At 45.2% G+C, this 26,252-nt stretch overlaps 1 protein-coding gene across 1 annotated transcript in view; it reads left to right on the forward strand.

Annotated features, from left to right (window-relative positions):
* RBFOX1 (RNA binding fox-1 homolog 1) overlaps nt 1-26,252 on the forward strand; it is a 1,862,366-nt gene that overhangs the window by 616,922 nt on the left and 1,219,192 nt on the right. Inside the window, exon 3 of the mRNA XM_068565272.1 lies at nt 9,948-10,010. The gene's annotated coding sequence lies outside the window, so the exon portion shown is untranslated. The remainder of the gene's footprint in view (nt 1-9,947; nt 10,011-26,252) is intronic.

Raw genomic sequence — 26,252 nt, forward strand, 5'->3', positions numbered from 1 at the left:
TTTATCATTCAGCCTGAGTCTGTCTGCAGGGAGTGAAGATCATTCCTGTCTCTGGTTTACTTTGCCCATCCTCCCCTCCAGCACCTCTAAGAAACCTCGTGGCCCACAGTCCCCTTTAAAGGGTGGAAATGTGGAATTCTCTAGGTTCACGGTAGCAAGCTGCTCCACGAAGCTGATGGTCACACTTGTTCTCCTCCTGCTAGAAATGAGCCTCAAGGCCCTGCTAAAAAAGCCATACTGGGCAATTTCTCTACTTTAAAAAAAATGATAGGTATACCAAATATTGGTTAAAAGTGTGAATTTTACAGCCACACAGAACTGGGTTTGGATCGTGGCTTTGCTGATTACTAGCGGTAAGACCTGGGGCAATTTCTTTCAGATTCTTAAGTGTCAAGTTCATCATCATAAAAAGGGAAATAATGGATGTTGTGCCCGGGAGGGGGGTATTGTAAGTAAAGTGCCTGGTAGGTGGTAAATGCTTAGTACTGGATAATGATCATAGCAGTATTACTGTTTATTATTATTATTCATATATTTATTTATTTAGATCTTTGTGAACGTGTATGTGAATCTGTGTAAGCTTCTGTATCGAGGGTGGCAATCTTTCTCTATAAAGGGCCAAGTAGTAAATATTTTGGGGTCTGTGAGTCAAAGAGTCTGCCACGACTAGTCAATTCTCTTACAGCGTGAACACAGCCATGGGTAATACACAGATAAAGGAGCATGGTTGTATCCCAATAAAACTTTATTTACGAAAACAGGCCACGTGTTGGATGAGACCCACGGTCCATCTGGTCCACAGGGCAAGCTTCATTGGCACAGTTGCCTGGTCTTGCACAGCCTGCCTATGTGGTCCTGAATAGGCCTCGCCCGGATCACTCGGTCACCAAAACATGAGCCGTAAGCGACAGAAACCCACCCACCATAGGCTCGGCCAAAGGGGCACTTTCTCAGGAAGGCACCCCAGTATCTCGTGCTCATCCTCGGTGTAGGATGTTCAGCGAGGCATCAGCAGTGAAGGCAGAGAGACACAAAGGTTGTCTGGAACCCAGGTGGCGAGTGGCGAGCTCTGGGTGGGTCCCTCTGCCCCTCTGTGCATCGGCTCCGTTCTCCCTGCTTTCCAAGAGTGGACTTGCCCTGCTGTGCTGTCTCCTTGTCCCCCATAACTTCTCCCAAAAGGTGCCCTGGCCCTCAGTCTGTGTCACCATCCAAGTGCCGTGTCCATGAGCTGACAGCAGCATGTTGCCCTCACGTCCAAGTTGTAAAATCCTAAGATAAGGGTCCTAGTGCCCATCCCAGAGTCAGGCCTTGCCCTCTTCCAAACATCTGTCCAGGGAGAAAGAAGGTGAGTAGGAGCGAGACGAGACACCCCCATTCCTGGGCAGGTGCCCTTCTTAGAAGAAGGGATGTGGGTGCAGAGACACCGCAAAACAGCCCGCTCTTCCTTACTCCTAAACAAACCTTTGCTCAATAACGCCTCTAAGTGACGCTGTTTTGACTCCGCACTCTATTTCAACTGCCTATTCTGGGCCTGGCCACAGGGCCGGCTCCTCTCTGCTTACCCAGGAAGAACCTGGTGATATTTCCCTGATGAAAGCACATACCTCTTTCCCTCACTCTACACCCAGAAAGCTTTAATTTTATAGAGATTGAAATAATCAGGTCTCGTGTGTGTATTTCCTTTCACAGAGTTGCTATCGCATGCTTTGAGTGCAGTGTCCTGTCTTATGTACTTGGTGGAAGAAAAATAATATAAATACACCTTGAAATTTCCCTAGAGTTCAGCTTCCCTGTTTCATACCGAGTCTAGCTAAAGTTTGGAGCAGAATAAAAAGCGCCTCGTTGCCTTACGCCCTGTTATCTCTGGCGGGTTCAAGTACAGTTCCTCCAAGAAGGCTGTGGTACCTTTGCTCTTTCTGGCCTTGATTCTGAGAGTCTGAGGATTTCTTTGGAGTACACACAGAAGCATCTTTGTGACAGACAGTGCAAATTAAAAGATCCTGTGCGGCCCAGGAACTGGGGACCCACACGTGCCCCTTGGGTTTTCATTTACGGTTAGGCAGTGCAGACACAATTATTGCTGACAGGGAAGCAGAGGCTGGTGGCAGAGTGCATGTGACAGGAGGCTCATGCCAGCCCATAATTGGGAGGATTATTTTTAATCAGAACATACCCTACAGCCCAAACATTAGAAATCTCCTGTAATGCCAAGACAGGAAATTAAACACACCAACAATAAGCCTCAAAGCGGGGTGGCGTATGGGGTGTAATATCGTTAGTCTCCCGAAGGTCCCTGGAGCTTTAGGGGGAAGTTTGCTTCCCTGGGGAGGGAGACCGGGAAGCATCTTCCCACGGAGCAGCCACCGATACTGTACCTGAGCCCTAACTGGACAGGGTGAGTGCAGCCAAATTAAATGCAGCAGGCGGACTAATTGATGCTTATTGCATTTAAACAGTATGACAAGTCAAATATAAGCCTTGGAGCAGCAGCTACAATTGTGTTTCATCAGTAAGGGAAGAACCCATTGGTTCTTTAGTTTGGGAAATCTTAAATGACACCTACTGTGTGCCAGCTGCTGTGTTGGCCAGTGGTCTGCCTGGGCTCTGCTGTCAGAGTCACCTGGATAATCTTACTTACTTGGCAAAATTTTGCAGAGCATGTTTCGACTTTGTTTATTGGAAGGACTGTTGTTGAACAAGTAGGCATCATTGTTGGGCGTCTGGCATGATGAACATGTATTGACTAGCCATGCCAGGTAGTTATATTGTGTAATCCTCACACCAGCCCTCCAAGGAGCAGGGCATTATTATCCCCATTCGATAGGTAAGAGAACAGAGGCTCAGAGAGGTCAAGCAGCTTGCCCAAAATTACATTGCTAAATGAGCGGGAGAACTGATCTCGAGCCCGAGTCTGTGTCCCAAATGGCTGTAGTACCATCATTCATGAATAAGGTAAAGTATGGCCTGGGGCTGTCAAGTGCTGATGATCCAATGGAGAGGACAGATAAAGCCCCTGATGTCTGCGAGCCACGAGTGCTCAGAGGTACCGGTGGAATTCTGAGAGCAGGGAGGTGGGAGCTCTGAGGTACCGGTGGAATTCTGAGAGCAGGGAGGTGGGGGCTCTGAGGTACCGGTGGAATTCTGAGAGCAGGGAGGTGGGGGCTCTGAGGTACCGGTGGAATTCTGAGAGCAGGGAGGTGGGAGCTCTTCGCTGTGCTTGGCAAGGGCGCCCCGAGGATGTGAAGACTAGGTGCCTCTTCCCCAGGCAGACGAAAAGAGAACGGACTCCCAGGCAAGGGAACCAGCCAGGGCAAAGGCTGGTGAGGTTGGAGGACTCCATTTTAGTTTAGAACTATTGGCTGTTGGCCTTTGTTCTTGCTCAGCTCAGTCACTTACATTCAACAAAGGCAAGAGGGGAAGAACAGGACCTTTGGGGGAATACTCAACACAGAGAGAGACCAGGCATCGGATGTGGGAACGGGGTAAGATGCAGCAAGAGATGGTGCGGGACAATCAGCTCAAAGAGTGTCCCACGCCGGCCTTGCTGCGTGGGTGCTCATGCGTGACCGCAGTGGGAGATGGTGCTTTAACCCACGGCACCCCTTAGGAAACAAACCACAAGTTCACAGTAAAATGATGCATTGGTCTTGAGTCTGGAGCTCAGGTGCTTAGATCCTGCAGCGAATCCAGGGACACGGCAAATCATTTGCATGGCCGAGCATGGCTGGGCAGATCACCACTGCGGTGGCGGCCAGTGGTCAGCAGCCTCATGTCATATGGCTGAGAGTCACTGGACTCCCTTGGGGAGGGTCACCGTCTCCACCCTAAGGAAGCTGCCATGCACTTCCCATTCTGGCCCGCTTGCCTCCCATCCCGGGAGTGACTGGCGCCTGCCCCTCCACGCTCCACCATTGCCAGATCACCCATTATTAAGCCCCTATGGTACCAGCTGCGTTACTCTGTGCTGATGCGGCTTCAGGGCCCCTTTAAGAACCGTTAAGCTCCAGACACCCAAATAAGGTCAGGGGCCGCTGAGAAGCTTGGAGAGAGCGCACGTGGTCATGATCACCGATGCGGTCAAGATACAGCGGGCGTATTTGAAGGCAGAGCTGGTGGAGAAGCCCCCCCAGCTGGGGGAGATGCCACCCTTTGAGACACGTGACTCTTTTGTTGGCAAGTAACAGAGACCCACTCAAAATAGCTCAAAAAACGGGGACATTTCATTACACAGCCCAGAAGTGAGTCTCAGCCGTGAGAGTCGGGAGGTGCGGTCAGTACCAGGAGGGTCAGGCATCCTGAGCAGCTAGGTCATCCACCAACGAGGCACCCCCACGCCCACCCAGAGCCCCCTGCCTCGGGGCCCCTCCACTCTTGCCTGTTTGCCTCTCTTCTCTGTTCTTCCTGCCCCAGAGCTTGGCCGCTTCCGTTCTTGCTGAGTGCATGGCAGGGAACGGTGACCCCACAATAAGCGAGTTCTCAGTTCTGGGAGCCGGCGGAAACTTCTCAGCGCTGTGCAAATTCCCGGAAGAAAACTGAACTTGGATCAGGTGACATTTCATCCGTACTCAACACAGCCCTAAGGGAACCAGGGTCGGGTACCTCAGACCTGATTTCTGGACTGAGCTAGGCGGAGATGAGGTGGGCAAGGGAAATAGCTCTTAGAGAAGCTGGTAGTCACTGGAAGTGTGTCTAAAGTTAGCGACAGGGTGAGGAAGCCTGCGTCCCTCTCTCTTCCCCGACTTCCTCCCTCCCTCCTTCCCTCCTTCCCTCCCTCCCTTCCTCCCTTCCTCTCTTCCTCCCTTCCTCTCTTCTCTCCATCTCCCTCACTCACTTTCATCCTTCCCTCAGCAAGTACTATCACACGCCTTCCATATCCACTGCGGTGTGGTCAGAGGTAGAGTTAAAACGGTGAGCAGACACACGTGGTCCCTGCCCTCATGGAGCCGACATGCTGTTGACACAGGCAGACTTGAATTAGAGCATTTTCAGCTGACTGTGAAGTGACAGCTGTGAGATGCACTATGAAGGAAAGACAATGGGCTCGTGAGACCGCGTGGCCGAGGTTTCCGTGAGGAAGTAACGATGAGAGCTAATGGGGTGTTAAGAGCGTCCCAGGTCAAAGACACAGCATACGAAGCATCCCTGTGGCTGGTGGGGAGTGAGGTGTGACCCAGAACTGGCAGGTCCCTGGGGCTGGTGACACAAGGGGTCTGGAGGAAGGGTGTGCCTGCTCACTAACTAACAAACAAGGCTGAGGCTGTGGCCGGGAGCACACCATGTGGGGCGTCAGCCTGTGTCCCCCACCGGTGTGAGCTTTGTCCTCAACGGAGTGGGCAGCCATCCACCTAGGGCTGAAACCATCAAGTGACGTGGGTGCATTCATAGCTTGGAAAGATTGCTCTGCCTGCTCCGTGGGGGGCTGAGGGGGCAAGCGTGGAGAGAGGAGATCTCAGCAGCTCCTCTTGGTCACCCGTGTGCGGAATCCATGAAGCAGTGCGTGGCCGAGTCTATGGACGTAGAAACGTTGCAGTAGCCAGCCCTGTTGAGAGAGTCCGAGTTAGAAGCTTAAACTACACACTGCCTGCCCAGGGGTCATCAACTTCAGCATCCTGGAAGTAATTGGTTCGCTGTTCTGTGCATCCATTTGGATGGAGTGCCGAGGTGACTGCAGCTAATGCACGGAGTGAGCAGCTCTGCCTGACTTTGTTCCGACGTCCTTTCTGTTCCCTTCACTCGCAGCTCTGTAGCTGGCGCATAGTCTCAGTGCCATGAAAATTCCATCCAATTTCACTGGGACCCAAGATTCTCCCTGGTCACAGATTGCTCTTTAGGTAGTTTGTGAGAGTAATTACAAACTCAGGACAATCTTAGTTTTGTTTTGTTTTATTTTAAGTGACATCACTGCTTTGGAACTCTAGATCCTTAGATTTTCCTTGTCGTCTGGTGCCATTGCTAATGACCATTTCTATTCTCACCTTGTAACAATAGTTCTCAGCCTTTGTTTTTATAAAACAATCCACCTAAAGGATTTGACAGATTCTTATTAGTGTAAAGGAATGGGGGGGGGGTATAAAATTCATTTCAACTGCAGGTTGGATTAAAAACAGATCCAAAGGTGTGGGCATGAAGCTGACATGGATGTGAAATTAATCTTACCACCTGCATGCCAAGTAGGGGAGCACCATAGAAGGCCATGATGCGCAGAGGAAACTTCTTTCTGGAGTAAAGTTCAGTGCCCTTCCTTGGTGCTGTAGCACTTTGGGTCAGTGAGCTTCCTAGGCTGTCCAGTGTGGTGAGCAGCTGCTAAGAGGCTGGGCACTGTGCCAGGCGGCAAGGCTACTGGGTTGGCTAAAACATTGTCCTTGCCCTCCAGGAGTCCACAGCCTGGACAGGCCAAGGCTGCAGTGGGTTAGAGAGAGTGTATGATTCTTGTTCAGATAGAGGAATGTGCAAAAGGCCATGGGACACCTGGAAAAAAAAATCAGTCCAGCTGGGTGGGTCAATGAAAGTTACAGAGAGAAATTTACATTTGGGTGGACCTTGAAGAATGAGTTCAAATTGGGCCAGGAGATGGGCAGCTCTGGAAGGAAGATGTGGCCAAAGGGCTGGAGGTGTATAGTGCTACGTGTCTTTCAAAGTAGTTCAATTTAGCTGGATCTTCAATGTGAGTGAGTGTCTTAGGGGATGGAGGAAACAACTGGAGAAGAGGAGGGGCAGGGGTTAAGAAGGTTGAACTTGATCGTAGGACCTATAATAAGTATATCTATGGATATATGATCAGTCTACCTAGGATCTACTACTACTACTATTTCTATTATTAGGGCACAGATAATTCTCCAGCTGAGGCATACTATGAATTTATAGAAGATAACCATGTAGTTTGATTGTTCATTTCCTAACTGTCCTAACTCTTCTTTCCACTTCTTCTGGTTGCATTCTTCTTATCATTAAGATCTCAGCCCCACTGCCACTTCCTTGGCAAGGCCTCCCCCCCAGCCTCCCTGACCAAGATCTGTCTTCCCCACCAGACTGTAGGCGTCAGGAGGACAGTGTTAGGCATTAAAAAAGACTTAATAAATAATAATAAAATTTTAAACGGCATCGACTTTGTACCAGGCACAATGCTAAGTGCCTTACAAATATTAACTTTAAAAAAAAAAATAAATTTATTTATTTATTTATCTTGGCTGTGTTGGGTCTTTGTTGCTGTGCGCGGGCTTTCTCTACTTGCGGTGAGCAGGGGCTACTCTTTGTTGTGGTGCATGGGCATCTCACTGTTGTGGCCTCTCTTGTTGTGGAGCACAGGCTCTAGGCGCGCGGGCCTCAGTAGTTGTGGCACGCGGGCTCAGTAGCTGTGGCTCACGGGCTCTAGAGCGCAGGCTCATTAGTTGTGGCGCATGGGCTTAGCGGCTCCACAACATGTGGGATCTTCCCGGGCCAGGGATCAAACCCATGTCCCCTGCGTTGGCAGGCGGATTCTTAACTACTGCACCACCAGGGAAGCCCCCAAATATTAACTTTTAATACTCACCTCTATCCATTGAGGTAGGTACTATGTTTATTCCCATTTTACTGAGACAGAGAAAGGTTAAGTGTCTTACCTGTGGTCACAAGGCTAGTAAGTAGCGGAGATGTGGATGGGTGGAAGGAAGGAAGGATGGATGGATTGAATGAAGGAAAGAAGGATGGAAGGGTGGTTGGATGGATGGATGTGTCACTGAACCAAACTTTGGTCCATTCTCCCACTCACAGTAAAGCCAATCTACTGACACTAGGCTGTGGTGAAGGGAAATACTACATTCACTGTGGGCACCAGACAAGGAGGGCAGCTAATGCTCAAAAAACCCTAACTCCCCTTATGGATTTCAGGGAAGAGTTTTTAAGGGCAAGATGAGGGAGGGAAGTCACAGGGTGTGTGATCAGCTTATGCACAATTCTCTGATTGGTTGACGTTGAGGTAACAGGGTGGTGTCACAGGGGTTAACATTATCAACTCTCAGGCTCCAGCAGGTCTGGGGGTTACATACTCGTGGTCATCATGTAGTTAACTTTGTCCATTTGTTGGGGGTTTTAGTACCTGTAAAACAACTCTCGAATGGGCATCAGATACTATTATCTAGGTACTTCAGGGAGGAACTAAAGATTCTGTGACTGCCATATGATTGATTTACTGTTTAAATTGTTTCTAGTTCTCCTGGCCCAACTCTACTTTTGTCCCAACATGTTCACAACCTTTCAAACATTAATTCTTAAGCCAAGCCTTTGTGACTCAGGGGAGACCTGGAAGACTAGAGCTTTTCTACAAACAAGAATGAGGCAGAGGACATGGTGGGGGTCTATCCTGGGAAGGCCCCATAGGGTCCTGCTTGGTTACAGATGGATAAGCACTATTACCACCATCCTCAAGCTTCATAGCTGTCTATACCCTCAGGCCTCTCCAGCCACTGGTCTCTCTCTTTCCAGTATTTTGGAACCTCTTGATGTTATCAGATATTCTAATTTATCAACACCAGTGCTAGTGAAGTTTTAAAAAAATGTGAAGTTTAAAAAAAATGGTTCATATTGAAAAGGGGAAGAGTATTTTTTAAACATGTATCTGCCAATAATGTTAATAATTGAGCTCTGAAACTTGTGAATTGCATTGAGTCTGGGTATAAGTTATATCCCTACTTTACGGGAGTAATTGAAAGGGCACTGGATCAGGATTCTAGAACACTGAAAACCAGTCCCACCTCTGCTACTTAAGTTTCTTCCAGAGAGGGAGCAAGTCAGGGCCAACTCTCTTTGGTGCAAAGTGCTGTATACATCTTTCAGATTTATTAGTAAATCTTTTTTTTTAATTAATTAATTTATTTATTTATTTTTGGCTGCATTGGGTCTTTGTTGCTGTGTGCGGGCTTTCTGTAGTTGTGGCGAGTGGGGGCTACTCTTCGTTGTGGTGCACGGGCTTCTCGTTGCGGTGGCTTCTCTTGTTGCGAAGCACGGGCTCTAGGCACATGGGCTCCAGTAGTTGTGGCTCACAGGCTCTAGAGCACAGGCTCAGTAGTTGTGGCGCACGGGCTTAGTTGCTCCACGGCATGTGGGATCGTCCTGGACCAGGGCTTGAACCCGTGTCCCCTGCATTGGCAGGCGGATTTTTAACCACTGCACCACCAGGGAAGATCCCTCTATTAGTAAATCTTGATTTTTCTGGTTGAAGATGACCTTTCCCCCTACTCACTGAGTTATATGATATTATAATGGCCATTTGCAGCTCAGGTGATATTTGGTTTATTTAAATATTAATAAAAATGAATCGTCCTCCCTCTGATTGGGTGACAATAACCATGTTTATAAAATTTATTATTGATGGGACACCTTATATCACAATTTTATTCATTGCAAAATGAAGTCACTTGGAACCTTAGCTATCACGGGATTGAGCATTACAGAATCTTCGAGTTCTAGAATTGAAGGGAAATTTAGAGTTGGTTTCATTCTGCCTAACTCAGTTCAGGAGATTCCACAATAATATCTCTGAAAGATCAACCTCCCATCTTTCCTTGAACACATCCTGTGACAAAGGGCTCACTGTGCAAGACAAGAGTATAGCAGAATGGTTCTAAACTTGGTGCCCAGCTGCCCAGGTTCAAATCCAGGCTCCCCTACCTGTATGCATACTTTGTTCAACTTACTTGAGCTGTGCGAGTCTCAGTTTCCTCTTCTGAAGTAGAGAAAATAGTAACGCCTTCCTAATTGGAGTGTGAAAGCATGCTATGAAGATATATTTGAAGATTTGCTGTTAATCATTTTCATCATCATCATCACCATTGTCATTGTTACATTTACCATATAATCAAGCACTTATTTTAGAGGTTAACCAGATATTACTATGACAAGAAAAGATACAGACACAATTCAAGGATACATTCCTCAATGCTAAAGTCTTCCCTTCTCTTACTCCCTAGGAAACTGCTCAAAGAACTCATGCGAGTGGAACTTACAGCTTCCTTGATCAGACTCAACATTCAGTAAGTGCTACCGCTTTTGGAAGGTCATTACAGAATTCCATCCATTGCTTTGATCCTGTTTGTGATGAAAAGCCTCTTCTGCAGGCCTGGGGTTCCCACAAACACTTTGCTGCCTGCCTGTGTCTTTCTTTTTGGCCCCACTGAGTTGGATTCAGAGATGAGAAGAGGCTTTGCTAGGTAGAACCCGGGAAAAGAATAGAGAAAATGTCTGAGAGTGTGGATGGGTTAAACCTACCATTACTGCCTGGGGGTTAAATTAAATGTGCTTTTGTTTTCTTTTTGTTCCCTAAATTTTTCTCATCAGGAGACATTGTCCCACTCTCCCAGTCACAGGACCCTGCAAAGTCAAAAGAAATGGCAACAATCAGAGGAGTTAGTGAGACCATATATTTCTTGAAGCATTTAAGAACAGTTCATTTTGCTCTTTCTGAGCCAGAATACATTACTCCTATATAGAAATTACTGCAAAGAAGAAATTCTGTACTTTAAGATGCTGGGGTACATTTTGGAAATTTCATTTGTTTTTAGCAAGTAAGCACTTTCCACCGTCTGCCTGTCTTATCGGACGCAAGGACTTTATTTTTGGTGAAGCTAGCAGTATTTTGTCCAATTTCTCCAACTCTTATTTTTTCTGATACACCAGCATTTGGGGTAGTGGTGACACTGCATCTCATAAAGTCTCTGCCATCAGCTCTCCTCTGCAGGAGTTCTGCTGGCGAGCAGCTTGTTTTGGGAAGAAATCTATAATATTGTAACCATAAATATCAAAATTTAAAAAGGCTAACTTAAGGAAATATTTAGTTTTTTCCAAGGTGTAGCTTCCTTCATAGGTTTCAGAATTTCTTAGCATATTCTACTTCTGAGAGTGGTGGTGACTAATTTGACACATCAAATATCATAAAGGGGCAGGTAGAATTGGAGGCTGTGGGACTCCAGGCCTGGGAGAGGCTGATCAAAGGGAATTCTTTCACCCTCAGTGGTATTGCAAGACTCCCCTTATTGCTATGGCATTTGCATATGCGAAGGGAGCTGGGAAGGGGGAGGAGACGGAAAGAAATAAAAAGATGGTGTATTCGCCGCTCAGCACATCAGAATGACTTCCTGTAACCCTGATCAGCTAAAGCCTGTATCACACAGGAGATTAGACCCACAGCTTTTGTTCCCAATAAGAAAGGAAACTTCATGTCTAATTCCCTACATGCCACATCTATCCGTTAATGCCTTTGGATTTCAGGCTACAGCATTTCTTGAAAACTGGGGGATTTTGTAAGCGAAACAAGGAGGGGGCTGGCTGTTCGGCATGCAGTCTGTTCAGATCTATGTGGTGTGAAGTTAAATATGCATGTTGCTTTAGCTGTTCCTGTTTCCAGTAGTTTCCTTCTCCTGGATGCCTCGCTGGTGCTGGAGCAGACGGGGGAGGGGTAGAGGGAGGAAGGTTTTGAGGGTGGGTTTTCTGATGATCTGTGATCCTCCCACCTTTCTCTTTACCTTCTCGACATGCTACAAGTTACTCCTTCTCAGGAAGAAACCCATGTTCCCTTCCTAGATTGGAGCTGATGTTTCTAACCTAGGGGAGGCTCTAGTCCCTGAGATAATTAGTACAGTGTTGTAAGGAACTCATGTTAATTTGTCTTTGGATATGGTATTTCCATATCTAGAACTGCAGTTGGAAGAGAAAAAAATTATTAATTTGCTGCTCCAAACCAGTGTGCAGATATCTGATAGTTTTTTTGAAAAATTAAAAAGGAAGAAATGGAGCACCTCCTCGCTGGGGATATTTAGAGCCGTTGCCCAGTCTCTGTGCCTAAGAGATCCCCATGCTTTCCTGTGATCATAGCTTCTCTAGCACAGAGAATCAACTCCCAGGGCCAGCAAGTCACTTCCCCTAGAACATAGGTGGAGTTCTGGGAGGTTGCTTGGTTACCAGGAAAGCAGATGATCTGACGTCTACGTTGGGCTACGTGCCTGGTCCTTGGGTCCTCTTCACCAGTCACATGTGTGGTAGCTCGTGGGGGTCAGGGAACTGCTCCAGCCCCTCATGGGATTTGATGGGGAGCAGTGACTTTGCAGTTGGAATTTGCTCAGATCTAACGCTGTACCTGGACTGATGTTGTGGCTAAAATCTTCCCTTGCTCTGAGACAGGGTTTGATGTGTCTGTTGGCTTCAGAAAATCAATGTCCATTTCCTGCTTTGAAAGTTTAGCTATCGTGTGTCGTTTATTTTTTTTTTCCAGAATGTTCCATCTGTACTGGGGCCCTTTGGACACAGATTGGCCAATGTACGTGACGCAGAGAGTTAGCTCACATGACCCTATGTCTATGTAGGCTTCTAGGCTCCCCACATCCCTTTATGACCTGTGTCTAGAAGGAAAGCTGCAGGAGGCTGGTGGTAGCAGGGTCATTTGTTGAACTTCAGCCTGAGAGTAATTTCCTACAACTTCGTTCGTTTTTGTGTTTTTTTGTTTGTGTGTTTGTTTTATTTGGCTGCTTTGGGTCTTAGTTGCGGCACATGGGATTTTCATTGAGGCACGCGGGCTTCGTTCTGGTTGCGGTGTGCGGGCTCTAGAGCGCACAGGCTCAGTAGTTGCGACATGAAGGCTCTCTCGTTGTGGTGTGCGGGCTCCAGAGTGCACAGGCTAAGTAGTTGCGGCATGCAGGCTTAGTTGCCCCGCGGCATGTGGGATCTTAGTTCCCTGACCAGGGATCGAACCCGCATCCCCTGCATTGGAAGGTGGATTCTTAACCACTGGCTCTCCAGGGAAGTCCCAAACAACTTTTAAATTTAACTTGCAGTCGAAGCCTTCCTTTGACCTCTGTCTCCTGTCAGATTACACTTTCGTGGCATGCTATATCAAAATTATAATTAATTCCTTAACTGAGCAAAAATTAATCTAATTTTTGTCTTTTTCTTTAGTCCAGTGCCATCCAATAGAATTTTCTGTGATGTTAAGAATATTCTTCATCTGTGCTGTGCAGTACGTTTACCACTAGCCAGATATGGCCATCAAGCACTTTAACATGTGGCTACTGCAACTGAGGAACTAAGTTTGTGATTTTACTTATTTTTAATTAATTTAAGTCTAAGCAGCATCACGCGGTAGTAACAGCCTACCGTGTTGGATGGAGCATCTCTAGATCATAGGCCCTCTGAATACAGGGGCCAGGTCTAAATTGTCCATTCTTGCACCCAGGCTGATAATAATCAGCTGTTATAGCTCAGTGTGGACATGGGTTGGTAAACTCCTTCTGTCCCAGATCCCTAAGCATCTTTCACACCCTGCAATTCCATATGCCTTATCCCCCCCACATGGACCCTTGATCCAGAACTAGAGGGTTAATGACGCTCCTGCACCATCCTCCAGCATGCATCCATTCTCACTGGTTGGTGCCTGACTTATGCTGGTTGTTAAATAATATATAAGCTCTGATTATGTCCACAATGTCTACTGTAGTAATGGCCATAACAGACAATCAGTACCTGTTGGACATAGTGATGGGTGAACACCTGGAGAGATGGGGGGATGAACAGATAAATGAATGCATCTCACCTTCTGATGGTGAGAATGCATCTCACCTTCTGATGGGAGAAACAGAACTGACATTAGAACTGGGTCACCCTAATGGCCTATTTTTTGTTCTCTACTTACCACTCAGTGTTCTTCTTCAAAGCTTCTACCTCTGCTTTGTCAACTGCTAGACCTAGAACAACTGGCTCCAGATCTATCACTGAACTCCAGTGCCATGTGCAGCACAGATTGCTGTATCTCTCCACTTACTTCTGGCTGTCATTTCTGACTACAAATACCCAACCCTACAATCAGACCAAACCCCACTCACTCACCCAAGGACTCCATTCTCTTCCCATGTACCCCAGTCCCAGGCTTCAGTCACCACTGACTTTGTCTTCTTCATCCACCACCAAGAGAGGGATGAGTCTTTGATCTGGGCCTCCTAAAAGCCTCACTTCCACCCCCTCTGTTGGCATACCACTCCACAAACTCCTTCTTTACGTGGGTGCGAACTCTTCCTAAGTGGTCCTCATGCTACCTTCCCCCGGATTCCATCCTCTATATTGAAGGACTAACATTCCTGAAGCATGACTATTATCTAGTTACTTTTTCAATAAGCTAGTTCCTACCTAACACTTTAGGGATCTCTCCAAGGATCTCTAAAGACCTTCTGTTCCAATTGGGCAAGTTGATCTCTTGACTTCTAAACGTGTTTATTTCCCAACTCCAAGCATTTGCTATCCTTGATCTCTCACCTGTGCTCTTAGTACAGAGACGTCTATACTTCTGTATACATTTCTGTTAAGACCCTCCTGGTGAAGGAAATTTTCCCTGTGTGCTTGAGTTCCTTCATTCCCCTTTGTAGATAAAGAAAATACGAAGTCTCTTTTCCGTGTAGAAGGGTGACCCCCATGATAATATTTTTAGAGTCTGGAGCTCAGTGGAGCAGACAAGAGTAGAACAGTGCAAGGGTGAATAGGAAGAGAAAGAACAATGATTGTCACTCAGGGAGGTGGAATTCTCTCGAGTTAAAGAAATCAGCAGCTTGGCTGGAAATGGGAGAGGTCATGCATCATTTGGAATTCAAGAGGGAGGGGAAGCAAGGGCAGGAACAACATAAGGGCATTAATTTAATTGATGGCCAGGCCTAGGGTGGGTTTCATGCCAGTTGACTTGGAGTCCCATGGTCTAGAGGGCACAGAAAAAGATGCTCACTGACCTTCTCATTTGCTTTGTCATTTGACCAACCACCAGCTACCACCAGACACCCTTGTTCACACATTCCGTATGTGTCTCTCTTGTCTCTCTTAAGCTGCTGCAAAGCAGAGCTCTGATAAATTCTTCCTTCTCTCCCTATCTCCCCTCTGCCAGATTGGGAGTAGGAACTCAGCGGATATTTTTGATTTAATGAGTATATGCAAATGGGAGGCAATAGAGGAGGGTATAGGCAGAGACACAGAAGAAGAAAAACATCTCCTTCTGCTCCCTTGTTGTTGGAACAGGGAAAGGTAAGAAAGAATGACAGTTATAAGGAAGATTTGTGTGATAGTAGGATTTCAGGACCATGGATAGAGAAGAGAGAAGGCTGAAGTGGCACCCGTGGCCTGCCTTGTGATTCTCCATCATTTCACCTAGTTTAAATCTGCCATGGCACTCATCATGACTCCAATTATCCGATTTATTACTTGTGTATTATCTTGTCTCCTCCATTGGGCTGGAGGATCCTAGAAGGCATGGTGTGTGTCTGTCTCACTTACTGCTCTATCTCCAACACCTCCCAAATGAGAAGCACATACCTATTTTGAATGAATTTTTGAGTTGCATGGATTAATGCTTTGAAAGATGATCACCCTATTTGTACTTTTAACCATTCTGTCATCCATAATCCCCCACAGTCCACCTCCACCCCGCGTCCCAATCTAGATCAATCTTTGAAAAATCAAGAGAGCCAGGCTCGTGTCCTGGCATTATTAAGTGACTGTGTGATTTTTTTTTTAAAGACTTTTTTTTTTTGATGTGGACCATTTTTAAAGTCCTTATTGAATTTGTTACAATATTGCTTCTGCTTTATGTTTTGGTTTTTTGGCTGCAAGGTAAGTGGGATCTTAGCTCCCTGACCGGGGGTTGAACCCACACCGCCTGCATTGGAAGGCGAAGTCTTAACCACTGGACCGCCAGGGAAGTCCCCGACCATGTGATTGTTAACAACGCATCTGACCAAATTTAAATTTCCTCATTAAAATACTACTACTACTACTACTAATAATGAATTGAACTCAAATAGTCTGTAACTAAGGCCCCTTCTAACTTGGAATTCAGTGAAGAAACAAGAAAGATAAAACTAGGCCACAGAAGAGAAGGCTGAAGGGGAGTGTCGTTATCTCAGCAAGGCAGAGATTGATGAGTTATGACCAAAGGTGGTTCTTCCCTGCCCCCACCTGCGGGCAGAAATGAGCCCCTTGTCTCCTGGACAAGAAAATGCACCAGGTAGGTTTGAGACTAATGGAGTACTGATATTCTGCTTTCTCTTTACTGCCTTAATAGGTTGACATAGTTTGGTCCACACTCACAGGTTGCATTAGAGAATTAGAGGAAATAAAAGCAGGTTTTGCCTGCAACCTCTTACACTGGCTTGAACACCTAAGAGGCAGAATGTTTGTATTCATCCTGGTTATTCATCAGTTCCCAGCTGACTGACCCAAGGAAAACAGTGACTTGGGATTTCTGCTAAATCCCTTCACTTAAGCTGAAGATTAGATCTACGTGCTGTTTCTATTCAACATTGTAATGTGAGGTGTTTTATGTAAGACATTGGTGAACCTGTAGTAATGGCTGGAAATTGCAAAGCACAAACAAAAAGTTTGGTAAAATGGCTGGTTAATAAATTGTGGAAACAAGGAATTTGGTTTCTCCAAATGGAGGAGGCTACCGATTTCTTCAACTTTTGAGAAGCTCCAAAACAGAAAGATAAACTTTCTCCAAGTGCTGATAGCCGGAATATTTTTTTTAAACTTATTTATTTTATTTATTTATTTTGGGCTGTGTTGGGTCTTCGTTTCTGTGCCGCGGGCTTTCTCTAGTTGCGGCGGGCGGGGGCCACTCTTCATCGCGGTGCGCGGGCCTCTCACTGTCGCGGCCTCTCTTGTTGCGGAGCACAGGCTCCAGACGCGCAGGCTCAGTAGTTGTGGCTCACGGGCCCAGTTGCTCTGCGGCATGTGGGATCTTCCCAGACCAGGGCTCGAACCCGTGTGCCCTGCAATGGCAGGCAGATTCTCAACCACTGTGCCACCAGGGAAGCCCCCAGAATATTTTTTTAAACATGTGGCTAGTTTCTTTTGAATTCAGGTAGTTATTCCCACAAATGAGGATTCTTGCCTCAGAAAGTACCAATCTCAACTCTGGCCTGGCATACAGTCAGCACTAAATAAATGGTAACAGTGATTACCATTACTGTTATTCAGAACAATTACATATCTGAGAAGTAATCTCTTCTCCCACTGACTGACGTGTGTGCATGCGTGTATGTGTACATTGGCAGGTTCTTTAATTCATTGGACCTCAGTCCCCGTATTTAAGAAGGATATATCATCTTGAAAAACTGTATCGTGGTACATTGCAGCTCAGGGTGCTAAGACAGTGACATATAAGTGAACATTCTTACCCTGCTAATGTCATTATGCACTCATTCATTGACAAATAACTGAAAAAATTGGATTCTTGCTGGGTGCTAGGGATATTGCTTTGAACAGAGAGACACAGGGCCCTGAATTCATGATAAAATTTTAAGATAAAATTTAAGTAAATAAAACAATACAAGTTATATTAACTATCCTGGAGCAGCCAATCACAGAGAAGAATAGATGCTGGACTCAGAATGCAAGAGAATGATTAGATCCATCTCAGATGTGGGAGAGGCCAAGAGTTAGCCCTGTCAGAGGTAAATTCTTCTCTTCCATCTTCCCTGGCCAGGTTTGTTTGTTGTTGTTGTTTGGTTTTTTCTTTCGGAGCTGGCTGGCCTTCCTCCTGGGCCTTCCTTCCCCTTCCCCGAAGTATCAATATGATGCCCTTGCAGGGTGCTTGCTCCCCCAGAAGTGACCATTGACACTGCACAGGGCTGGGCTCTCCCGACCAACAAACCGTAAACCTCCGTCTGCAGAATCAATGCCCCTTTACCGCTGCTAAAGCGCTAATAACAGAAACGTCCCTGGCCGTGACCTACCTGAGTCATTACACACTAATCATCGGAGGCAGTTTCAAGCAGATTGACTAGTGAGCGGCGTCCTCCCCAGCGTCCAGGCAGGAGGACACGTGGCTGCCTTCACAGCGCCTGAGCAGATGGCCGAGAGCGTTGATCGCTCTCCACAGCCGGTGCGGGTCTGGCTCCAGGAAGGGGAATCTCCACGTCTTGCATGCAAAGCTGGGCTCTCTCACCCAGGGGCTCTGTTCCAAGTGCCCGCCTTCCATTTCAGAACAGAATCCAAGCTCCCCCTGACCTTCTTTGTGCCCATTTGAAACCTATCACCCAAATAACTCTCTAAAGATGGCGAGGAAACAAGGTTTACCTGCCCCTCAATCTTTCTCATATGCACCACTGCCATGAACCATAGCAGTGAACTCCTTCCCCACGTTCCCGTGTCATGCCTGTCCAGATACGTGGTCCAGTGCCATGGCCATCATGGGCTTGTGAATTGGTGTTACGATTTCTTCATTTAAGTTTTAGCTTGAGCATTTGTTTCCATGTTGCTCTATCACTCCCTACAATCGTAATTTTGAGGGTTACACAATATATCAGCAGGATGATGCTTTACTTTATTATGGAATATCTGGAGGTTTCCGTTCTTTTCCCTAACACCATTATTGCCAGAGTTATTTACTTAGCATCTATAGAGTTTTCTTCCTTGGGATAACTTCCTGGGGATATACCCCTGAGGAGAATTACACAGTCAAAGGATAAGAGCATCTTTATGACTTTGGATGCATATGGCTAAGTTTTTTTTTGTTTTTTGTGGTTTTTTTCGTAAATGGATGGTGTTAATTTACAACCAGCTCATAGTATTTTGGGCTTTCTACTCTTAGCTGCCTGTGTTTTATTAGCCCATAAAGAGGATTCGGATTATATTTAAGAGGAGCTAGGCAGTGGAGTTGGAAATGTGAGTTAGATCAAATCTTTACCTTCAAGGAGCTCACAGAGTAGAGGGAGAAGCCAGGTTAGGAAATAACCCACTGCTCTCTGACACGGCAATGCCCCAAGGAAAATGGCACTTAGGAATCCGTGGATTCTGGCACCAGACATTATTTCTGCGACTAGCGTAGTTCAAGAACTTCTCCCTTTGAGTAATCTGAGATGAACGTTGTGCTGTTTCTTGACAAGGGTTTAGCGATTCGGGAAATCAGGAGTCTGGTGGTTCTCCAGTCCCATGTACCCTTGTTATATCCATAAATTCATTCTTGACAACTCTGTTGCGTGCACTGTGTTCTCAGTCTAATTTTATGGGCCATCCACTCCAGTACACTCTGAAAATTCTGTGGGTAGAAGTTCGTAAAAGTTGTGCATTGCTAGGCCAAATTGTGAGCCTTTTGGCTGTGTGTGCTCAGTAGACCCAGTGGGTTACATCCAGTAATCTAAGTTCATTTCGATTCAAGTAAGGGAAGCAGCAGTCATGGTGGGAAAAGCACAGATTTTAAGACAAATAAATGGGGATTCAAATCTTGGCTCTCTAATTATCAGTTCTGCAAATCTGGGAAAAGTTACGTAATCTTTGTCAGCCCCAGTGTCCTCTTCGATAACGAGGACAACTAGTAGTAACCCATAGGTTTCTTCCGAAGATTAAATAAAAATTCCACTTGCCGGGGAGAGGGTGTCTGCTTGGGAAGAAGCTTTGGGCTGGGGAGTGGGATGCTGAGAGCAGAATCCTGGCGGCCATCAGTTCAGCAAAAGATAGCAGCAAAAACACTGCTCTGTTTTAGCTGGGGAAGACCTGGTTGTGGTCTGACGGGCAAGAAGCTGGGAGGAGAACTGAGGCACAGGATCCAACCAGAAAGTGTGCGGGGAGGGCCCCCAGGGAAATCAGTGGCTCGTACAGAAGTTCAATTTGAAGTCGTTTGCTTTGTCATAATCCAATCGTCCACTCTGTCTGCCCCGTTCCCCTGACTCCCAAGAGTAAAGCTAACCTCTCCCTTCATACACTTACATTTAAAATGTTTTTGAGAGCGAGATTTTTATGGACGTTTCATGAAGGTGCTGAGTTCCTGCCTGGGTCCTTGCCGAGGAAAACAGGTGTTGTTCTCAATCATTTTGAAGGTAACAGCTAACGGGTAGGACATTTGCTTACATGCCAGGCCTTGGGCTAAGTGTTGTGTGTGCATCACCTCGTTTCAGCCTCGTGAGGACCTGTGAGATGGGTTCTGCTAGCTTCTGCGGTTTCGCAGATGAGGAAACCAACCCTTGAAGAGGTTGCATGGGTTGCTGGTACTCAGATGACCTGCAAGTGGTGGGGTTGGGTTGGACTCCAGCCATCTTGACTCTGGAGTCCACACTCTTTTTTTTTTTTTTTAAGTCTTTATTGAATTTGTTATAATATTGCTTCTGTTTTTTTATGATTTTTTATTTTTTTGGCCGTGAGGCATGTGGGATCTTAGGTCCCCGACCAGGGATCAAACCTGCATACCCTGCATTGGAAGGTGAAGTCCTAACCACTGGACCACGAGGGAAGTCCCTGGAGCCCACACTCTTGGCCACTGCACTAAGTTCTTTCGATGTGCAGGACCCTGGGTCAAAATTGCCAATGGGGCTGTGCATTTCATCCAAGAAATAGTGACAAGGACTTTTGGCTTCAACAGGGATTGGAGGCTTGTGGTGCCTGAAGATCTCAGCTAATGTTTAGGTTGTTTTTATAATTCTGTAAAGTAGGTGACGTTGATGACCGGTATGATTAAAGATAAACTTCTGTGGAGCTTTCCTTCCTCCTCCTCTTCCTCTTCCTCTTTCTCTCCATGCAAAGAAAGAATGAGAAGCATCAAGTATACTACACTGTGAAAATGGAAACTGAGGCCTTCTCCGTGGTTACCAGGGACTCTGCATTAAACAGAGACTCTTGTTAGTCAAGGAAAAGTAGAGCCACCAAGAGCCACAAGCCTAAGTCCTTCTTATGCTCAACATGCTTGTAGACTCAAAGTGGTTCGACTCTCCCATCAAAGTTTTCACTGGGTTGCAACTGAAGTTCTATTCTGAGAAAAAAACAGAAAACAAAGGCAGAGGACTAACAAGCAAGGAACTGAATTGTGCCTTTGAGATTTTATATGTAGTACATATATAAAATATACATATATATTGTTTAATACCATGAATATTCATTTGTGTTCATAAATATTTTAAAACAGAATCATGGGGATGGGGAAGTAAAGGAGGATTGCATCTATTTCGGTCTAAAGTAAAAAAAGACCTTGTTATTCAGAGCACATGGTCCTACCTCGGCATGGTGGTGGCTGACACAGGTTACAAGCTCCCTTCCGAAGGCTGACTCTGCAAATGCGACGTTGAGGAGCCAGGAGGCGCCACGTCTGCACAGAGCTCCTGAGAAGGCTTGTGCGTCTTAACATCCTCCTGAGCAGCCCTCACGGCGCTGAGCTCGGCGCTGAGCTCAGCGCTGCTGACGGTACGTGTCAAGCCCTCTATTCCCCCTGTGAGAGCTTTGATCAGGGATGTGGTCAAAGGAGAGGCATCGGAACTGGTGTCCCACTGTCTCTGTGATCCTTGTCCTCATCTCTTCCCTACAGGAATTGCCATCTCACTGTATTAAGCAGGTGGCTGGAGCCGTGCTTTCATGCGCTTCGACAGACACACATTGAATCCTCTTCTATGCCAGGCATGGTGCTAGCTGCCAGGGACATAGTGATAAACAAGACAGGCAAGTTTCCCAGACCCATGGGGCTTATAGTCTCCAGAGGAAACAGATATAGACAAACAGCCATACAAATAAAGGTATAAGTATAAATTGTAGTATCTACTGTGAGATAAACACACAGCATGTTTTAAGAGTCCGTACAGAGTATGGTAACTTAATTTGAGTGATCAAGGAATTGATATTTAAGTTGAAACATTCTAGGGAAAAGTCTCTGGGGATAGGGTAAGACATTTGGGGCTTTTGAAGAATTAAAAGAAGGTGTGGTTGGAATGAAGTGCTATCAAAGGGGCATTTGGTGGTGTTGAAAGAGTGGACGGGGAGAGAGCTCCATCAAAGTACAGATTTCAGATTTTATTCTAAATGCCGGGGGCAGTCATTAAAGGATCTGGAAAAGTAAGGAACGTGATTATACTTGTGTTTTTAACAATATTGCTCTGGCTACTGTATTGAAGATGGCTTGGAAGGAGGCAAAGTGGCAGCAAGGACAACAGTTAAGAGGTGTGTTGAAATAGTCTAGGAGGGAGGAATGACCTTGGCTTGTCATGGGGTTGTAACTACGGGGATGGAGAAAAGTTCAAGGATCCTGCCTACCTGTCTGTCTGTCTATTTGCCCATCTGTCTGTGTATTTATGGATCCATCCGTCCATCCACCATCATCATCGTCTATTCCACGCTGCATAAAATCCATTTGCTCAGTTCTTTAGTGCACCAGTGACCAGCGCCACTATATTCTAAGTCCTGCAGAAATCACAAAGCTGTTTTTGTTTCGTTTTGTTTTTGTTGTTTTGATTTTCTGTTTTGCCCCAGGAATGGGTAAATAGTTTCTTCTTCCCCTATTAAAGTTCGCTTGGAGGCAGTCCTGTTGGCTCCTCCGTTTCCCTTTGCCGCTGTCACGGTTTTTACCTCAGATGACACCATTTGCTTTACATAAGTTCCTCATGCATTGAAGGCTGACATTCTTAATCGTTCTGTCACCTGTGTTACAACAGGCTGCTGAAAAGATACAAGCGATGCCTGCAGGAGATAGGGCCGTCGCAGCAGTTTGTGTCACGCCAGTGGAATGTGAGGTAGCAGGGAAATAATTAGTTTAGTTAGATGTAAATGGAAGAAGAATGGAGGCACTACTAACATGTGGATTCCTGGGAGGAGGGATGGCCACCTTCATTTCAGATTTGAGGAAGAATAATTGAATCAATAGCTACGCAAATGAAAGCAGTATTAAGAGACTTTTATGGCAACGTATAAGGCAGGAAGAGCTAAATTGAATCAACCTGCCTTTACTGAGTGCTTATTATGTACCTGTCACTGTGTGAGACATTTTAGCCAAACAAAGGGGAAAATAATTGCAGGGCATAAATAAGTCTTTACACTCCGTGGGGAGTCAAGATTTCTGAACATGTGGATGCTTCAAGCATATATTAGAAAGGTCGAGTAGCAATTATAAGCTACGTTAATAGGCAGCATTTTTAGAGATAGCTTTGACTGTAAGACTCTGTGACTATGACTTAACCTCTCTGAACACCAAGTCTCTCCTTTGTAAAATGTTCATATGACAACATGGAGTGCCATAACATACATACATACATACATACACACACAGACATGCACACACATACACACACACACACACACAGATGCTGGTTAGGGCTCCTCAGGGCTGCACTCAGGTACTGGACCAGGAAGGCGGGTGAAGAAGATGCCCTTCAGCAGCCATTTGGTTTTTCAGAGTCTACTATTTTAGTGAATTATTTAAAATATTCCACCTGTTTAGAGAAGAGTAAGTCAGCGTAAACCTTGACATGGACTAGAAAAGTTAAATAGGTGTTGAAAAACATAAAAATAAGGTTTTTCTGAGGATGCCCACTTCTTTCTATAAAAGTTGTAGAGTGTATACATGTCAGTATATTAGCTGGACTTTTCCAAAGCCTGGGCCATTCTAGTAGATCTTAGTAGTTGTGTGAAAATATGCTAAAGTATTCATTGTATTCCATCATTGACTCCATTGTCACACACTGAGGTTCTCAAGGTCCTAACACGTCTTTCCTGTGGTGTGTTCTTGCATGTTGTTTAAAGCTGTTTTTTTCTGTATCTGATACTTCTCTTTTTTAGTCCTAAGACTTCTGCATTTCTAGTCTGCTTTTTTATTCAGTTCCTCTTAAAAAAATCTCTTTATCATCCTAACTTCTCTTTTGTCTCAGTCATTTCTGTCATTTGTCTAATTTTTCATTAGCTTTTCATTCTTGATTTTTTTCATAATTCTCTGTAGAATGGGTCCAGTCATTTCTACACACCTGAAAACTCTTAAAATTTTAATTTAAAAATACAGATATTTTCTTGCATGTCTTAAAAATAAGACAACAGACCCTAAATGGAGTCACTTAGCTAAGCTTCGGCTCTCCTGGAAATGGAACCTTAAACAAGTCAGTCAGAAGTTGCCTGATCAACACTAGTTAAGTCATCTGACTGATAGAACCCCATCCCCTAAAGGAAGGTAACTTTGCAATAAACAATCCCCTTTTTTGCCTAGTATAGCTGCCTTGTTCCTGCTCCCTCTGCCTATAAAAGTCTTTCATTTTGTGGGGCTCCCTTCTGTCTGCTACATTGGATGCTGCCCAATTCATGAATTGCTGGATAAAGCCAATAAGATCTTTAACGTTTATTCCGTTGAATTTTTAAAATAGTTTCATTAAGTGTAAAATAGGTGACACATATTTAAACGTATAATCTCATAGGCATTATAACTTGGTTTCTAAAATATATTTTATAAATGAATGCTTAGAAACTTGGAGTGATTTTCTTAAAAAAAAAAAACAACAACAACAAACCTACATATCACCTGTCAGTTTCATTATTTATCAATTAATAGAAAAGGGATTTTTTCACATCACTAGGTGATCTTCTACTTCCTCATTTGTTGGAGAAATGAAAGAACACCACCTTATGCTAACCCTCAGAAAGGCATAACTACTTAATACCCTGAAGGCTAAAGAACAATTTAAGTGAATTAAAATTACTTTACTTTTAGAATGGTGGAGTAGGAAATGGAATGGTTGGACTCAGAAGGATTTTTCTAGAGGTAGATTTTAACAGTTGAATAGATTTGCCTTGATTAAAGAAGGAAATGAGAACTTGAAAAGGAAATGCAAGTATTACTTTAGGGTTATTGAGAAATACTGGCTAGGGGTGCTGAGGAAGATAAGAACAATTTGTCAGCCACTTGAGAGAAGTAGTTTTATTAAAAGTCAACCGAATGTTTCAGAGTGGTCATTATATAGTGAGAAAAGGTTCAAGATCCCATGGATTTAGGCACTTTCAAATCTGAGTATCTGGATTGAGTCATAGGGAGTTTTGTGTCTAGGCTTAGTGAAATCAAACTTTAGACAGAGGGCAGGCAAATAGATTTCTTCTTGCTTGCCAATTCTGATTAGGAAAGGCACCCTGTAGTTTTGTTGAGAAGAATGCATCTGAGCTCAGCAGGAAAGTGCTGTGATTGATTAGCAATGTCTTCCAGGGGTACAGGAAGGGGGAGTGGTAGCACGTGTGCCAAGTATTACCATTCTACCCTAGACAGGAGAACATTTTCCCTTGTGGTCAGAGAGGGGAGCTGTTTGCTTCTGGAGACTGTATCTACTTGACTTGGTGAGTAAATGTTAAGATGATTTCATTTCATATTACTGTCAAGCAAAAGGGAGCAATGTCATCCTAGAGCCTCATGAGGAATGTTACGGTTCCGTTGGGGATGCCTATTAGGATTTCTAACCAAATTCCTTTTCAACACAGTGGTTTAATTGCAAGGAAGGTTGTTTAGGGAATACCATTTGATGGGGTTTAATCAATTTATGCTATTGGATTCTGCTGCAGATTATACTGATCAACACACAGGGCGGACTGGGAGACTTGGTTCCATTAATTTCAGGGAAAGGCGATTTAGAATGGAATATGATGGCTTTGAAGCTGATGTTCTCATTTTTGAATTTGTATGGGTCCCAGGTGGAAGGCCTTGGCACTGTGTGCTGCTGTATCCTTCCTGAATCTCTCTAAGCAGATGCTTTATCAGAGAACAGAGCCAGCAAAGGAAGTTGTAGAGATGTGCTGTTGGTAAATGCATCTAGGGAGACATTTTCTTAACCACCCGTATTAATTATAATAAAAATGGAGTGAATTTGAAAATTTAAAAATAAATAAAAGTGGAAAATACGTCATAAAAACATGTAACCTGCCTTGTGATATTTTACATCTCTATCATTACTCTATGCGTGTCACCTGGTTTTCCAGGTGCATAATAAGCATCAGTGTGGTGGGTGAGGAAAGCAGGGAGCCAGGGGAGGAGAGCTGATGGACGGTAGAATCAAGCTGCCGTCTTTGAAACCAGCCTCCGATGGTTGGCAGCTTCTCGTCCTCTCTGAGCTTTGCTTTTCTCATTGGGAAAATGGATCAACAAATCAGAAGGCTCAGTGACTGTTATCGATCCCGAGTCCCTTTTGCCGATGAGGACATGGCTCAGAGAAGTCAAGACCCACAGGTAGAAAGTGCCAGCGCTGGATTTGTCCTTCGGAGCTCCTGAAGAGACAGTGCGTCATGAAGTGCTGTAGAGAGGACTGGATTTATAACCCACAGATGGGCAGGATCTTGAGTCTAAAACTGTTGCTCCGGCTCCAGCCTCAGCACACAATACCTGTGAGATCTTTGCCAATTCCAAACTTCCCTCGGCCTCAGTCTCCTCATCTATGAAAGCCATAAGGTTTTTGAAAGAGCTGGTGTGAGAATCAGATGATACAGTAGATGTGACAACAGTTTTCAGAGCAGAACACACCATGCAAAGGGAAGGT

Source organism: Eschrichtius robustus, chromosome 16 (genome assembly GCF_028021215.1).
Source record: "Eschrichtius robustus isolate mEscRob2 chromosome 16, mEscRob2.pri, whole genome shotgun sequence".
Classification (NCBI taxonomy): Eukaryota; Metazoa; Chordata; class Mammalia; order Artiodactyla; family Eschrichtiidae; genus Eschrichtius; species Eschrichtius robustus.